Source organism: Hoplias malabaricus, chromosome 2, assembly GCF_029633855.1.
Source record: "Hoplias malabaricus isolate fHopMal1 chromosome 2, fHopMal1.hap1, whole genome shotgun sequence".
Lineage (NCBI taxonomy): Eukaryota > Metazoa > Chordata > Actinopteri > Characiformes > Erythrinidae > Hoplias > Hoplias malabaricus.
In genome coordinates, this window is record NC_089801.1 from 2,536,836 (window position 1) to 2,555,075 (window position 18,240).

The following is an 18,240-nucleotide window of genomic DNA, read 5'->3' on the forward strand; positions in this document are numbered from 1 at the left end:
ACACAGAGAGAACACACCACACTCCTCACAGACAGTCACCCGGAGGAAACCCACGCAGACACAGAGAGAACACACCACACTCCTCACAGACAGTCACCCGGAGGAAACCCACGCAGACACAGAGAGAACACACCACTCTCCTCACAGACAGTCACCCGGAGGAAACCCATGCAGACACAGAGAGAACACACCACACCGGGTGACTGTCTGTGAGGAGTGTGGTGTGTTCTCCCTGTGTCTGCATGGGTTTCCTCCGGGTGACTGTCTGGGAGGAGTGTGGTGTGTTCTCCCTGTGTCCGCGTGGGTTTCCTGATTCCAGGTAGACTCTGGACTCACCACGACCCTGAATTGGATAAGAGTTACAGACAATGATGAAAAAGTCTCTTTCTTAAACTTTAAAGGTAGCTCTGAACTATTTATTTATATCTCACTACATCTTTATAAGAGCTATAAACATGGGGGTGGGGAGGCATCCGCACTGAACACACACCATGACAAAAAAAGAGTGAGTGTTTCTCCTTTTCCTGAAAGGTGAATTTTTCAGTATAAAGACAGCTTTGGTGAATATCACCAGGGCCACAGTTCACTTTTTTTCTTTATAGTTTAAAATGATTTGATCTCCAAATTCTGGAAAGATGCAAACACACGCAAGTGGATTATCTTTTATCTAATCTCCTCAGTGATATCAAATCTTTCAGAGGTGTATTTTAACCGCTGCTTATGTCAAAGTTTCCTGATGAACAAAGCAATAGAAATGATCCAAATGACGTACATTAATATCTTGTTCCATTAAGAGACACTGAAATTTACAATGTTGCTTTTTCTGTAAAATTGAAAAAAACAATGTTCTCTTTGTATGAATTTTACACAGCACCACCTGCGTGTATCTTCCTGTAACTGTATTCCGAGCAGAACTGGACCGTAGAAATGAAAGAGTGAGTGTGAGGTGAAGAATGAGTTCGACATGTTATCAGTATTTATTTCTTTATCACCTCAATCTGTCACCACTGTAAAATCTCCAGTGTCACTTCCTTATTTACACCCACGTAACCATCATGTTTTTATGCCCCCAGAATGCACCTGGCAGTATCTTAATATGTAGATGAAAGTATTGTTTATTGAGACTAATAATGTAACATATTCGCTTTTACATTATTATATAAGACGCTTATTAGTAAAGTTATTTCTCTTTAAATGTTTCTAAAGTAAAATACACATCTAAAGCTTGGTCCGAGGCCTCCATCTAGAGGCCATTGTCAAACAAAACAAAGAGAAATACATCAAATATAACCGGAAAAGAGCTGCTCTGTGCTCAGCCACTAGACGGCGCTGTCCCTCTAATGTAAGATCAAAGGCTGTGGTTAGCACACTCCTGTGTCTTAACTGTGTTCATTCTCTTTACAAAAGCTGAATTTGTGCTGGGGTCTTGTCAGTGGGTTTCTGCTGAAGGTCTAAACTCTGTTCACTGAACGTCTTCCTGTTTTAGCTCTGAATTCATTCATATACATTTATTGTACAGGTTAGAAAACACATTCACTGGGGTGTGGAGTGTGGGGGTGATTTTCATTGTGTGATAGCTGTGTAAATCATTACATTTTAGCATGTGTTAAGGTTAGTGTAACATTAGGTGTTAAGTGAATACTATTTACTGATGAGAGTAAGGGTAAATGTTAAAAACAATTAACAGAAGTCTAAGTCATGGCCCCATAATTAATTAAAACAAACGTGTGTGTGTGTGTGTGTGTGTGTGTGTGTGTGTGTGTGTTTATGTTTTCTGATATTGTGTGTGGAGTAGTTCACGCTCAGATGCATGTGTATCCTCACACTCACTCAGCTCAGTTACCCACCACAGTGTAGAGAAACCTGCATCACCCGCACCTGCCTCTCTCCCAGTGTGAGGTAATGAACCATTGCCGGGCGCCAATACACTCATCTCTCTCTCTCTCTCACACACACACACTCTCTCTCTCTCTCTCTCTCTCTCTCTCTCTCTCTCTCTCTCACACACACACACACACACATACACACACACTCTCTCTCTCTCCTCTCCTCTCTCTCTCCTTCTCTCTCTCTCTCTCCTCTCCTCTATCTCCTTCTCTCTCTCTCTCTCTCTCTCTCCTCTCTTTCTCCTTCTCTCTCTCTCACACACACACACACTCTCTCTCTCTCACACACACACACCCTCTCTCTCTCTCTCTCTCACACACACACACACACACACACACACACTCTCTCTCTCACTCTCTCTAACGGTCTGCTCTTTACGCTGGGAAGGCTTTTACACTATAGGTTGCCACATTGCTATGAGGATTTGACAGCATTCAGCCACATGTGCTTTACTAAGGTCAGGTGCTAATGTTCGAGGATTAGTTCTGGATCAAACGTTATTGGATGTAGCTCCAGAGAAGTATGTATTGGGTGTTAGCTGCAGTGTGTGTAGCGATGGTAATGAAGTTGTAATCTCTCTGCACACCTGCTGTGACCGTTGAGCTCTTAATTAGACAGTACCTGCATACACACACACACACACACACCTTTCAGCAGACAAAGGGCATCCTCTCTCTCTCTCTCTCTCTCTCTCTCTCTCTCTCACAGTCTCTCTCTCTCTATTTACATCAATTCAGCAAACAAACTGCTGCACTAACATTAGCACAAACGACTAGATGTAAATTGGCTTAATTTAGAAGATGTCTTTATTTATTCTACTTCGTTTAAAAATATCAACAACGCATGTAATTAGCCCAAAGGTCTTACATTTGTTTGTATATGGTCTCTGTGTAAAAAGAGTCAGGAAAGACTGATGTGAAGAGAACAGCTTGCTACTGTTGCTTTGTTTGTTGGTTTTGTGGGAGTGAAATGACATGGTTTTCCTCGTTATCCTGTAATCAGGCCTTCAGGGAAGAGTGGGACCCCTGCAGAGAGACTCTTCACTTCTTTTTCACACAGTGAAACCTGTGAGGGCCACTCCAGGTGATACATGTATTTGTTTAAAGCTGATGGACGGTGAAGTGATAGCTGTGCAAAATTACACACGCAGCCAATTCTCCCTTTCAATCAATCAATCAATTTTTGTTTATATCGCGCTTTTCACAGCAAAAAGTCATCACAAAGCAGCTTTACAGAGATCCGGGTCCAAGCCTCCTATGAGTGATCCAGGGGCAACCGTGGCAAGGAAAAACTCCATAGTAGGTTAATGATAAAGTACAGGCAAAATTGTCCGGCGAAAAAAGCTTCCACGGGTCAGGCAAGAGAACCCAGCGACAGACAGTGTGTTGGCGGTTACCAGAAAGCTAACTAAAAGAGCTGTAGCTATGGTCGTATGACCGGGTTAATACAGAGCAGTGGTAATATGAAAACCAGCTCAAACACCAATAGAGACGGAGCAACCTGAAAGTGAGTGATTAACCAAAAGCTTGGTTTTTAATCTAGATTTAAAGATTGAGAGTGTGTCTGAGCCCCGAACAGTAACCGGAGGCTATTCCAGAGTTGAGGAGCTTTGTGAGAAAACGCTCTTCCTCCTGCAGTGTTTTTCTTAATGCGAGGAACTAAGAGTAGGCGGGCGTCCTGTGAACGAAGTGTATGTGACGGGCGATAAGGTATGAGAATGTCAGTAAGATGCTGTGGGTGAGATTTATAAGCTAAGAGGAGTATTTTATAGCCAATGCGAAATGTTACGGGTAGCAAGTGTAGGCACGAGAGAACTGGGGTTTTATGGTCGAATTTTCTAGCTCTAGTGAGCACCTTTCTTCCAAACGTGGCATATTAAAGTAAATAAACACATAAATGTATTCAAGTTTATTATACAGCTTATTTATAGAGGTTTTTAGGACTTGTCGAACAGCTGTGGCATCTCCAGGCACCTCCAGTGATCTGATGATAGAACTGATGCTTAGACATTTGCACCACTTGGAAGCTGAGATTACTTTTAACCCTGACCTCACAGATCTGATTAAGATGATGAAGGTAATCAGCATCAATGACACAGTCTCATGTCTGTGGAGATTTATATCCTAACTCTCACTTCTAGGAAATATTTGGCATTATATTCACTCAGTTCATTGCAGATACGGCTGGTGTCCTCGGTTTACCTCTTTTATTGTAGCACTAAAGCTAAAGGGTAATGGGGACTTAAACCGCACCAATCATCGCACATTGCCCTTAGACTGTTTTGAGTCGTTTAATCATCTCAACTGTTTCAAGTATGTCACACTGGCCTCTCCATCTCTGAGCATGTAGGAATGCAGTCCCTCCCCACCATCACTCAGCACCATGCTAATCAACCTGAGCATTTGTAATCTGACATTAACAGAACTAGCAGCCTGTGCTCTGTCGATCTCACGTAGCAGAATTATCAAAGCACATATTAATCAGTTTCTCCATCAAGACAATGAAAGAATTCACTTTTAAAAGCTCAGTTCTCTGTTTTTTTCAGAACGTGAGAGGGAGCAAGAGAGAGGGAGGCAGGGCAGGAGATACAATCTGAATATCTAGAGTGCGAGAGGCATGATAAAGAATGCGCAGCACTCGCTCGCCCATCTGAAAATCTGATTAAAATAGTGTGAACACTCACAGATAAACTCTCTAAAACCTACGCACAAATCCATACACTAACAGGAGATAAACTGATTACACACCGGGGGGGGAGGTGAAAGGAATTCTGGGAAAGAAGGTTGAGAAAAATTAAGACGAAAAGAAATAAGGGAGAGGAAGGAGGGAGTATTTGCAGTGGAGATTTTAATATAATTGAATACTATATTAAATATATTTATTTTAAATATTATTTTATTTAAATACTTCGATACCAGATACAGCACCTTAAGATCGAGTCACCACTGTCTCTCTACTGCATCAGTGCCACATTAAATACATTCCACTTCTACACAGCTTTCGTTTGAATTTACACTGAAGTCATCTTATCACACGCAACACACACCTGCACACACACACAAACAGAAGCAATCTGATCTACAGTTCCTTCAGAAAACAGGCTTATGCCCACATCTCTATCGATTTCTCTTCATAAACTTTGTGTCTTTATCTGACCTCATCATCTTCATGTTCTCCATCACCAGCTCCAGTCAGGAAAAGAGTGTAGGGCTGTGTGACTCAGAGGGAGCTTTATACATACAGCTACATAAATTACCGCACACACACATAGTTTTAAGGTAGTATTTAAGGTAGTATGTGTGCTATTGTAGAACACAGTGTTGTATTAATTCCCACAGCTCTGAGCTGACCGCTTTCTGACCCAGCGCTATTTAAAGATCTATACAAGTGATTTGTCCAGGGCTTTTCTCATGGTCCATTACACTAATCTCACTCCAATTACGGCAGCTTTTTGTCAGAGATCAGATTCCTGACAAGGATTAGGCTCAAACACACTGCTGCTGACAGCTTCTGGCATCAGACCCCACTTTCAGAAAATACAACGCACACTCACATTCAGCTTTAGGGAATTATTACTGAAATCATTTACACAATTGATGAAGCTTTTTTTTCAGATCAGGAAAGCACTGTGAAATTGTTTTACTCAGTAGCTAAGGTATTTTTCATTCAGATTTGATAATTTCATACGATAGCCACCAGTCTGTCATAAGAATATTTATTTTTAAAATAAAATTGTGTTCTCTCTGTGTCTGTGTGGGTTTCCTCCGGGTGACTGTCTGTGAGGAGTGTGGTGTGTTCTCCCTGTGTCTGCGTGGGTTTCCTCCGGGTGACTGTGTGTGAGGAGTGTGGTGTGTTCTCCCTGTGTCTGTGTGGGTTTCCTCCGGGTGACTGTCTGTGAGGAGTGTGGTGTGTTCTCTCTGTGTCTGCGTGGGTTTCCTCCGGGTGACTGTGTGTGAGGAGTGTGGTGTGTTCTCCCTGTGTCTGTGTGGGTTTCCTCCGGGTGACTCTCTGTGAGGAGTGTGGTGTGTTCTCCCTGTGTCTGCGTGGGTTTCCTCCGGGTGACTGTCTGTGAGGAGTGTGGTGTGTTCTCCCTGTGTCTGCGTGGGTTTCCTCCGGGTGACTGTCTGTGAGGAGTGTGGTGTGTTCTCCCTGTGTCTGCGTGGGTTTCCTCCGGGTGACTGTGTGTGAGGAGTGTGGTGTGTTCTCTCTGTGTCTGCGTGGGTTTCCTCCGGGTGACTATCTGTGAGGAGTGTGGTGTGTTCTCCCTGTGGGTTTCCTCCAGGTGCTCTGGTTTCCACCCACAGTCCAAAAACACACGTTGGTAGGTGGATTGGTGACTCAAAAGTGTCCATAGGTGTGAGTGTGTGAGTGAATGTGTGTGAGTGTGTGTTGCTCTGTAAAGGACTGGCGCCCCCTTCAGGGTGTATTTCCTCTTTGCGCCCAATGAGTGACTCTGGACCCACTGCGACCCTGAACTGGATAAGGGTTACAGATAATGAATGAATGAATGAATGAATGTTTGTAAGCAGGGGGACACGGTGGTACAGCAGGTAGTGTCTGGGTTATGGGTTCGAGTCCCGCTCTGGGTGACTGTCTGCGTGGGTTTCCTCCGGGTGCTCCGGTTTCCTCCCATGGTCCAAAAACACATGTTGGTAGGTGAATCAGAGGCTCAAAATTGTCCATAGGTGTGAATGTGTGTGTATGTCGCCCTGTGAAGGAATGGCGCCCCCCGCCTTGCACCCAGTGATTCCGGGCAGGCTCCGGACCCACCGCGAACTTGAACTGGATAAACGGTTACATTCAATGAATCATTGAACCAAAGCACCTATCAGAATGTGTTTTTTTGGACCGTGGGAGGAAACCAGAGCACCCAGAGGTAACCCACTCAGACATGGGGTGAACACACTAAACTCCTCACAGACAGTCACCCGGAGGAAACCCACGCAGACACAGAGAGAACACACCACACTCCTCCCAGACAGTCACCCGGAATGGGACTCGAACCCACAACCTCCAGGACCCTGGAGCTGTGTGACTGAGACCTGCTGCAGTAGTTACAACTCTTGTTATTGTTTGTAATAATAATAATAATAATAATAATAATAATAATTCTTTATGACCTGAGAAATATTTTGCACAACAAAAGGAGCATTTTATTTAAACTATAAAAAAGACTGTTATGTGAATAATTATTTTGTCAAATGGAGCCTTATAAAATAGTCACATTTGTTAGAGTTGTTAAAGGCTGATCAGGTCATTTACCTGCGATGCACTGAGTAGTAAGTGATTTAATCAGCGTGAGACAAATGTGTGAAAATCCTCTTAAGAAAACGAGTGCAGAAACAAAGAGAGGAAGGAAGGATTAGGAGACAAATCTGGAGGAACTCTTCCTCTCTTAATTGATCCTGTTCTTCTGTGAGTGGCTCCTGCTACTGTGACTAAACCCCAGCACAGAGGATTAATAGAGTATACAGGGCAATTCCACTGATTCAAAACAAGGCATTTCTTCACGTCTAACAGAGGCGTAAACCAAGACCCTGTTTACACCTGGTCATTTCATGCATCTTGAGTTTCAGGATTATGTCCGGATAGCGATTACCCACATAAAAAGGCAGGTGTAAACACACCCAAGACGCGTTCACTCCTAGCACTTCAGGAGGTGGCCTGAGATACATTTTACCCAGATGTTATGAATTGTAAAGGAATCTTTTCAAGCCACATTTAACGCCCAAAAACCCCCGAATCCACAGTGCACACGTTTGATGACTGAATCATGGAAAAACTAAGAACTGACTGCAGTCAAGATCCGAGTCTCATGTTTAAGAGAAAACAGTTGAAAGTGGTGGCGAATAGAACCAGAGCTCCTTATAGAAACATATTACAATAAATAGTGGAGGACACGTGGTGAATGGCTGACATTTCTTCTGAGAAGGTTTTGGTTTTTATATCCATTAATTCTGGAGAAGGATCTGCAAGAGATTAAAAATTTGATTTGAGATTTCACCGTTTCCATCATCATCATTCCATCTAAACCTCTTTAGACATATGGAGGTTGCTGATGGTGGTGGAGCGGGAATGAAATGCTGGGTTTGTTTTGTGGGGTGATGCCTGTTTCCCTTCACCAGTTACCGGAAAGAAATCGGAGCCAACAAGTTTCTCTACAATCAACCACTTAATATCAAAAGACTCTGAGATTTTGTCTCATGCACGAAATTATGGGGTGGTTTGGAAATTCCCCAATAATACAACCCCCCCCCCCAAAAAAAATGCTTTTGACTCATTTACCTGGCATTTGAGAATTTAGATGTGTGTCAGCATCCTGTACAGAGCTGAGATATGAAGAAAAGATTTGATTCAAATGCTTTTACCCACCATAGGGGCGTTTCAATATCAATAATACACAGAATCTATTCTGGCAGTGATGACAATTAACAACTGCGAGTGGAGGCACGTTGGGGAAAAGGAGAGAGAGAGAGAGGGTGAGGGAGAGAGTAAAAGAGTGAGATCGAGATGAGGAGAGGAGATTGATAAAAGAATAAAAGAAGAGGGAGAGATTAGAAGTATATGGTTTCCTGTGTGCATGTTAAAAGCAAAATTCGAACGTATTTTTGAGGAGTGTGGTGTGTTCTCCCTGTGTCTGTGTGGGTTTCCTCCGGGTGCTCCTGTTTCCTCCCACAGTCCAAAAACCCATATTGGTAGGTGGACTGGCGACTCAGAATTGTCCGTAGGTGTGTGTGTTAACAATACACTATTACACCAGGTACAGGAGTGTGTACAGGCAACATGAGGAAAAAAGGAAATAAAGAAGACTGTACAGAGTAGCTGTTTGGACACGTCTCTGGCTGCTGTTGATTTATTTACAGGAAGAGTTCTGAGGCGTGTAGTCAGCTAGTGTAAGCTTTATATAAATCTCACTTTTAAACTATTTCCCACGTTCTTCATCATAACCCAAACTTCAGAGGTCAGGCAGGGTTCAGTCGGGGGTCAGAGGTCAGTGGAAATGACAGGGCAGGGGAGTGTGTTGTTGAGAAAGAAGCAAAGAAAAAGAAACAAAGAAGAGATTAGCGTTTCTCTGAAGTGAGAGAACATTTGTGTTTTCATTGTACGTCTCTTTAAAGGCTGCGACTGGGGCCATTAACACTCAGAGCTTTTTATTAGGATTTGTACGTTTTAATTGACGGGTTGAGTGGCACTGGTGCACGTCTGATTGACTTTAACTCATCTTTCTCTTCCACACCTGTGTAAAACCAGCTTGATTTACAGCCTGCGCTTAGAGCTTCAGTGGAAAGAAATTTCTGGTAAACAGCGTATCATTAAAACATTTGTTCTAACTGCAGAGCTGATTATTAACCAATAGACTGACAAAACAAATCTAATTTCCCCTGATTTCCTACCACTTATACACACTTAAGTCCTATTCAGACAGAATTCAATGTACTGTAGATAGAATCCTGGGGTAATTTCCTCTTTTACAGACTCTGTGTTGTGGTAATTCTATACCACAAATAGCTTATATACCTCAATGTGATTAGCAGTAAAGTTTGGAGGCCAAGCATATTAAGGATGATTGTTTATACTTGGAGTAAATATGAGTTTTTTCACAAAATCTATTCCTCTAATTGCCTTCCAGATGATTCTCAGCTAACGATAAACCCCTGTGGTACTTTGTGAGTCTGATTACTTAGATCAGGTTATACGTTGGTACCTGAAAGGCTTTCTGCTGAAAAACGATTTAATGCCCTTTTGTATTTGACAACAAAAAAGGAGACAAATACTCTGCTAGTTTTCTCCTTTGATTGAGTCTTAGCGGCTAGTCATCCAGCTGAGTTATTCTAACCATGCTGAGAGTGTTGTACAGCTCTAACACCCCAGAGAGAGAGGCTTTGTCCCATTAGCATGCCTCGCTAGCTTAGACAACCATGGTGCTGGAGATCCCTCTCCACAGGCATCCAATCAATTCATTCCAAGCTCCTGACCATCTCAGCGGATGGAAGCATCTCCAGAACTAAAGGTTCTACTGCAGAAATAACTGTTTACACACCAACAGAGAGAGAGAGAGCGAGAGAGAGAGACTACTATTCCTGTAGTGCCTGTTTGGAGAATCCTGCTGGGTTAAAAGCGGTGATCAGGTAAATCATACACACCTTCAGACTCTTCAAATGTGGCACATATTCTGTAGCGAAAGTGGTATCTATTCTTGCACAGATCTGGAATGTCTTTCATTCATTCATTGTCTACAAGCACTTATCCATTTCGGTGTCGCGGTGGGTCGCGTTATCACTGGGCGCAAGGTGGGAACACACCCTGGTGGTGGCACCAGTCTTGTACAGAGCAATACACATTCTCACCTACGAACACTTTTAAGTTGCCATTCCACCTACCAACGTTTGTTTTTGTAGCGTGGGAGGAAACCGGAGCACCCGGAGGAAACCCACGTGGATACAGGGAGAACACATCACACTCCTCACAGACAGTCACCCAGAGGAAACCCACGCGGATACAGGGAGAACACACCACACTCCTCACAGTCAGTAACCCGGAGGAAACCCACGCGGACACAGGGAGAACACACTACATTCCTCACAGACAGTCACCCGGAGGAAACCCACGCGGATACAGGGAGAACACACCACACTCCTCACAGACAGTCACCCAGAGGAAACCCACGCGGATACAGGGAGAACACACCACACTCCTCACAGTCAGTAACCCGGAGGAAACCCACGCGGACACAGGGAGAACACACCACATTCCTCACAGACAGTCACCCGGAGGAAACCCACGCGGACACAGGGAGAACACACCACATTCCTCACAAACAGTCACCCGGAGGAAACCCACGCGGACACAGGGAGAACACACCACACTCCTCACAGACAGTCACCCGGAGGAAACCCACGCAGACACAGGGAGAACACGCCATACTCCTCACAGACATTCACCCGGAGGAAACCCACACAGACACAGGGAGAACACACCATACTCCTCACAGACATTCACCCGGAGGAAACCCACGCAGACACAGGGAGAACACACCACACTCCTCACAGACAGTCACCCGGAGGAAACCCACGCAGACACAGGGAGAACACACCATACTCCTCACAGACATTCACCCGGAGGAAACCCACACAGACACAGGGAGAACACACCACACTCCTCACAGACAGTCACCCGGAGGAAACCCACACAGACACAGGGAGAACACACCATACTCCTCACAGACAGTCATCCGGAGGAAACCCACGCAGACACAGGAGAACACACCATACTCCTCACAGACAGTCATCCGGAGGAAACCCACGCAGACACAGGAGAACACACCATACTCCTCACAGACAGTCACCCGGAGGAAACCCACACAGACACAGGGAGAACACACCACAGGTCCCTGGAGCTGTGTGACTGCGACACTAACCTGCTGCACCACCGTGCCGCCCTGTAATAAATATGATATGCATAAATGAGCTCACATCCTAACACTGACATTTGCGTTTACAAAAAAGAATTATAGTGAACATGTGTATGTGCAAAACCCTAAAACATTGCTTGTTTCCCACAGCTTCTTATAGTGTGTGTGTGTGTGTGTGTGCACGTGAGTGTGTGCATGTGTGCTGAAAGGAGATACTTGAGTGTGTTAAATGCCTCTTAAACTAATCCTGCCCCACGGCAAAGCCAAACTGTGACAACCCTGACCTCAAGCTCTTTAATTGTCTCTCTCTTTCTTTCCTCCTGTTTCTTCTTCTCTCTATTGTCTTTTTCCCCTTTTTTGTTCACACACTCCTTCAGAGTCCTTTAACTGGTTACTGCAGCTTGTTTTGCTTCATATATAAAGATATATATATTGCTCTAGTGTAGTGGATAATATTCTAATATTCAATTCGCTGCTTGGGCAAGAACAGCAGACTACACCAAAAATATTGGGTGAATAGTAGGCAATGTAGTGTAAGTTAATTGAGCTAATAATGTACCTTAAAATGAGCAAAATCATATATAATAACCAATATATTTCCCTTGTTGCTTGCTACTATTTCTGCAGTGTAATATTCTTATTATTATTTATTATTATTATTATCAGTAGTAGTAGTAATATTACAGCCAGTGCCTTTCTTACATTGTTTTTATTAAAATTGTAAACAAAAGAAGTGTTTAACAAAACTTCCCATGGGTCACATGAGACTATGTATGTTTTTATTTGACGTTCTGGTTCTGTATGAAAGCTCTGTTCTGTTGAATCCGCTCCCACATAGAGGTTTGCCTTTGTTGTGCCTTGTATTTTATTTCACTCAGCTCTGCTTGCACAGTTACCAAAGGCAAACTGTCAGAAGGGCTTCTGACACGTGTGTTTGTTCCTCTCTAGTTTAAAGGAAGAGCGAGAAAGAGAGAAAAGGAAAGAGAGATGAAACAGGATTAGGTGAGTGGGGGGTCCTCAGACCACTGTCCAAATTCATCTGTATTATTATTTTTTTTTATCAGAGCTCCATCAGACGACACTTTGGACGCAGTTATCTCTCTGTTTCGTCATTTCTTCACCTCTGCCTTCACATTTACTGCTTTGAACGCTCCACAGGTGTCTGGATGAAAGTAAGAGACCATATCTCTTTCTGAAACACCTACAAAACATACAAGGCGTGCACAATGATCTTCAGAGTGAATAAACACAGAAAAACACTGGCTTTAGCCTAAGGGCACAACTTTGTGATGTATTTTAGAGACAGATCAGCCATAAGATTAAATAAGAAAATAAGCAGCTCCACTGACCTTATAGGTGCACTGCACTTTGTAGTTCTAGACCACTGTATACACGATACTACAGAAATTACTTTTATATTTTCAATGTAGGGCGGCACGGTGGTGCAGCAGGTTGTGTCGCAGTCACACAGCTCCAGGGACCTGTAGGTTGTGGGTTCGAGTCCCTCTACGGATGACTGTCTGTAAGGAGTGTCGTGTGTTCTCTCTGTGTCTGCGTGGGTTTCCTCCGGGTGACTGTCTGTGAGGAGTGTGGTGTGTTCTCCCTGTGTCTGCGTGGGTTTCCTCCGGGTGACTGTCTGTGAGGAATGTGGTGTGTTCTCCCTGTGTCTGTGTGGGTTTCCTCCGGGTGACTGTCTGTGAGGAGTTGGTGTGTTCTCCCTGTGTCTGCGTGGGTTTCCTCCGGGTGACTGTCTGTGAGGAGTTGGTGTGTTCTCCCTGTGTCTGCGTGGGTTTCCTCCGGGTGACTGTCTGTGAGGAGTGTGGTGTGTTCTCCCTGTGTCCGCGTGGGTTTCCTCCGGGTGCTCCGGTTTCCTCCCACAGTCCAAAAACACACGTTGGTAGGTGGATTGGCGACTCAAAAGTGTCCGTAGGCATGAGTGAATGTATGAATGTGTGTGTCACCCTGTGAAGGACTGGCGCCCCCTCCAGGGTGTGTTCCCGCCTTGCGCCCAATGATTCCAGGTAGGCTCTGGACCCACCGCAACCCTGAACTTGATAAGAGTTACAGATAATGAATGAATGAATGAATTTACAATGCAGTTGTGATCTATATTTTCCATCATGATTTTTCCAATCGTTAGTTGTCTCCAGTTCCACCCGTGAAGCTGAGTAATTATTAAGCATTCATCACCATTGCTGACATGCAGTTAGTGTGCCTCGTGCATTCGCAGCATCATCAGAGCTGTTAGGAGTCTATAAAACAGTATTAAACACAATCCAAACAAATGCTTTCATTTACTGAGAAAGTGAAGTCTAAACCTAAAAAAGCAAAATGCCATTAGCCCAGCAGGGTTACAAAAGGTTAGATTTAGACAAAAGATGTTATTTGATTCAATAATGATCTGAATAAAATTTACATCTTTAAAGTTATATCTGAAAACTTCAGATGTTCACTGTGTAAATCGCAGGTTATAACTAATGCTTTGGGAGTCTTTACTGCAGAAATGTTCAGTTATAATCTCATTATGTTAGACACCTTGATTTAGAGTTGTGTTATAATTAGAATTCATTGTCTCTAAGACAAATCCAAGGTTCAGTTTGATTCTACAAAAGAAAAAAAAAATCCCGACCACTGCTGGGACATACCTGGAAGTCAGAGTCTGTGAAAGTAAACAGAAACAGACAGTAACAGAGGAGTTACTGCAGAATTCGCTACAGATGACTGCACAGATATGACTGTGCAGACACTCTGACTCCTCACTGCACACACCTCCAACCTAACAACATGTATCCAGTTGAACAGGGCACACAAAGAGCACATTGTCTCACTCAGGTGACAGTTTATTTGGGTTTAAATAGATGCTGAGTAATTGTTAATGTATTGTTTAATGGGAATTAACAGTCAGGATCAGTGTGTGGATATTTCATGAACTGAAAGTAAGGAATGAATAATGAAAATGATCTGAAATTACTTGAAATGGAATGTAATCATAATCACATGCACTAATGTTTTTTTTAACTTTTAACTCTTTTCAGCTTTTTTAGAAGGTTTATTTTAACAAAGCCATTATTATAAGGTGATTGTTGTTATATCATTGGGCGCAAGGCGGGAACACACCCTGGAGGGGGCACCAGTCCTTCACAGGGCAACACACACTCACACACATTCACTCACACACTCACACCTACGGACACTTTTGAGTCGCCAATCCACCTACCAACATGTGTTTTTGGACTGTGGGAGGAAACCGGAGCACCCGGAGGAAACCCACGCGGACACAGGGAGAACACACCACACTCCTCACAGACAGTCACCCGGAGGAAACCCTCGCTGACACAGGGAGAACACACCAACTCCTCACAGACAGTCACCCGGAGGAAACCCACGCAGACACAGGGAGAACACACCAACTCCTCACAGACAGTCACCCGGAGGAAACCCACACAGACACAGGGAGAACACACCAACTCCTCACAGACAGTCACCCGGAGGAAACCCACGCAGACACAGGGAGAACACACCAACTCCTCACAGACAGTCACCCGGAGGAAACCCACGCAGACACAGGGAGAACACACCAACTCCTCACAGACAGTCACCCGGAGGAAACCCACGCAGACACAGGGAGAACACACCAACTCCTCACAGACAGTCACCCGGAGGAAACCCACGCAGACACAGGGAGAACACACCACACTCCTCACAGACAGTCACCCGGAGGAAACCCACGCAGACACAGGGAGAACACACCACACTCCTCACAGACAGTCACCCGGAGCGGGAATCGAACCCACAACCTCCAGGTCCCTGGAGCTGTGTGACTGCGACACTAACCTGCTGCACCACCATGCCACCATCTCCAACATATATATAATAAATAAATATAAAAATATTACAAATATAAATGCTATTAGTGACTTCATTAATAAGGATATAATAATTGATCCCGTACTGCATTCACAAATGTGTCGTTTCGTAGCTGCTGCTGCTGTGTTAGGCGAGATTAGAGAACACTAAAAACCTTTATATTTATATTTACTTCCAGTTTGAAAAGTTTAAAAGTTTAAAAAAGCAGTGTTAGCAAGTTTCCAGTTCCAGCTTAATCTATAAAACAGTATATCTATGGCCATAAACCTCATATCCCTATCTAGCATATATGTAAAAAAAAAAGATTATCTCTAAGGATTAGAACATTTAGTCTGAGTTTGAAACAGAAACATCTCCCTCCTCAGACACGTTTAGCTTTTCCCAGGAGTTTTCTTTGTGAAGGAGAGCCGTTTACCTGCGGTTTTGCTTGTCTAGGCACAACAAACACTCTTTACTTTTATCTGCAGTCCTTTCTGAGTGTGATGTGGCTGGAAATGTGTGATAAGAAAGCGTATCACTGCTCCTCTCTATCAGGAACCTCTGAGAAGTGAAGAATTTAGAGATTGTTATTGTCTATGTGTGTGAAAGAGAAGCATCTTTTCCCATAACACCACAGAGCAGATAGCGAGATGAAACACACTGATGTCTCTCGTTCTCTCTTTCTGTTTCCACCTCTCACATCTGATCTCACTTTGGTCTTTGTTCTCTTTTTTTTTTCAATATTTCCCCATCTCTATGTCTACACACGTTTATCTGTCACAGATTTTGTTGTTCATGCTTGTTGCCATCTTGAAATGTTTCCTCGTGTTTTCTAACAAACTTATCGCTCGAATATGTGAAGGGCAGAGCGTCATTTTGGACAGATTTCTGATTAAAACCCACACGTTTGTTGTCATTTTAGAGTGTGAAGTGTAATGTCACACTCGAGGAGGTCAGATGTTATCCCTGCGGGGATTGTACAGACATCTGAGGTGCATGCAATTACAGTGAACCTTACTCAGTTCATAAATCATTTTTGGTGACGTGATTGGACGAGATGTTGATAAGCAACAGCTTCCTTTATTCTGCAAGTAACCAGTGGTAATTTTTTTTTTTACATTGCCACCTACCAAAACAGACCCAGACACATTTTATATCATGTATATAGTCCTACTTAAGCTGCAAGAGTTATTTAACTAGCAGGATATAACACGGTTTACTCCATATGCTTTGAATTGATTTACGGACTGAAGCTAAACCATGTTCAGGATATTTTGACAAATACTGAAAAACCTGAGCCTGATATCCTGAGAGATTACGGCTTTGTCTTTCTCATGGACAGTCTGTGGTGCACGTGGCGTAGGTGTATGGAACGAGTCATGATGTCCCGGATGTTCTCGATTGGATTCAGGACTGGGGAACGGGAAGGTCAGTCCATAGCATCAATGCCTTCATCACGCAGGGACCGCTGACACACTCTAGGCCTAGCATCGTCATGTATCAGAAGGAACCTAGGGCCCACTGCACCAGCATATGGTCTCACAATAGGTCTGAGAATCTCATCCCGGTACCTAATGGTAGTCAGGGTACCTCTCGCTAATACACATGGCCCTCCAAAGAAAGGCCTCCCCACACCATTACTGACCCACTGCCAAACTGGTCGTGCTGGAGGATATTTGCAGGCAGCAGAACGTTCTTCACGGTGTCTCCAGACTCTGTCACATGTGCTCAGTGTGATCCTGCTCTCATCTGTGAAGAACACAGGGTGCCAGTGGCGAATCTGCCAGTCTTAGTGTTCTCTGGCAAATCCCAATAGGGCTGTAAGCCCACCCTCATGCAGTTTGTGCAGAAGCATGGATATTAGTGGCCTGCTGGAGGTCATTGTCCTGCAGCTGGGTTGGTGTCCTCCTACTGCCCCCTCCACATCTCCTGGTGTACTGACCTGTCTCCTGGTATTTCCTCCATGCTCTGGACACTGTGATGACAGACACAGCAAACCTTCTTGCCACAGCTTGCGTTGATGTGCCATCCTGGATGAGCTGCACTACCTGAGCCACTTCTGTGGGTTGTAGACACCGCCTCATGTTCTGTCTAGGGGTGAGAGCACTGACCAAATGCAGAAGTGACCAAAACATCAGCCAGAAAGGATGAGAACAGAGAAATGGTCTGCAGAAGCATTGCTTTGTAGGGGTTGTCTTACTAATTGCCTCTCATTTCTATGTGTTGTCGGCGCTATTTTCACAACAGCAGGTGAAATTGATTCACCATCAGTGTTGCTTCCTAACCGGACAGGCTGATTTCACAGAAGTGTGATTGACTTGGAGTTACACTGTGTTGTTGAAGTGTTCCCTTTAGTTTTTGAGTAGTGTAAACTGGCACCAAAGAGGTGCAAATGTCAGTCATCACTGACAAACCTGAGGCTATGTATATCTACCCAAAAACGATGGCGTGCTCCCTCCAGCTCCTTGCGGAGGAGTTTAAGTTTCTGTGGGTCTTGTTCACAAAGGAGGATTGTGAGGTCGACTGTGGTTAGGTGCAGCTGCTGCAGTAAAATGCTCACTGTACTGGACCGTATGAAGAGGAAGCTGAGCTATAAAGCGAAGCTCTCTGTTTCCTGGTCTGTGACGTTGAGAGGAGGCAGTTGAGGTGGCTCAGGTATCTGATAAGGATGCCCACTGGTCACCTCCTGCTGGAGGAGCACCAGACACAGATTATCTCCTGACCTGCCTGGGACCACCTGGGGAGCCCTAGAGAAGCTAGAGGAAGATGCCAGTGAGAGGAAAGCCTTGGGTTACTTGCTTAGGAACAGATCCTATTCCAACTGTGAACGATGAAGATGACAGCTATGACTGTGGTAGCTAGCATTTAGCAGCTAGCTAGCTGTTAGGAGGAATATACAGTAGAACCACGGAAGTCGACCGCTTCTGAAGTCAACATGATCGGAAGTCGACACCAAATGTCCGACTTAAAACTCGGAAATTGTTGAGCTTAACTGACGCCACTTGGCTACTTAGGTTTGAAGCTTTTTGAGGTTGTTCTCCAAGTTTTTGCGTTGTTACTGTTGTTATCTCCATCCAAACAAGGATATGTTAAAT

At 44.1% G+C, this 18,240-nt stretch overlaps 2 protein-coding genes across 4 annotated transcripts in view; one reads left to right on the plus strand and one right to left on the minus strand.

Moving 5' to 3' along the window:
- The window catches only part of rbpms (RNA binding protein, mRNA processing factor), a 54,292-nt gene extending 41,825 nt beyond the window's left edge, over positions 1-12,467 (plus strand). Inside the window, exon 10 of the mRNA XM_066652146.1 lies at positions 12,364-12,467. The gene's annotated coding sequence lies outside the window, so the exon portion shown is untranslated. The remainder of the gene's footprint in view (positions 1-12,363) is intronic.
- LOC136675552 (fatty acid-binding protein, intestinal-like) overlaps positions 1-18,240 on the minus strand; it is a 61,686-nt gene that overhangs the window by 6,633 nt on the left and 36,813 nt on the right. Inside the window, exon 1 of one of the 3 annotated variants that reach the window (XM_066652178.1) lies at positions 1,848-1,909. The exons of the other annotated variants lie outside the window; for them this stretch is intronic. The gene's annotated coding sequence lies outside the window, so the exon portion shown is untranslated. Of the gene's footprint in view, positions 1-1,847; positions 1,910-18,240 lie in introns of those variants that run through there. 3 annotated transcript variants of the gene reach the window in all.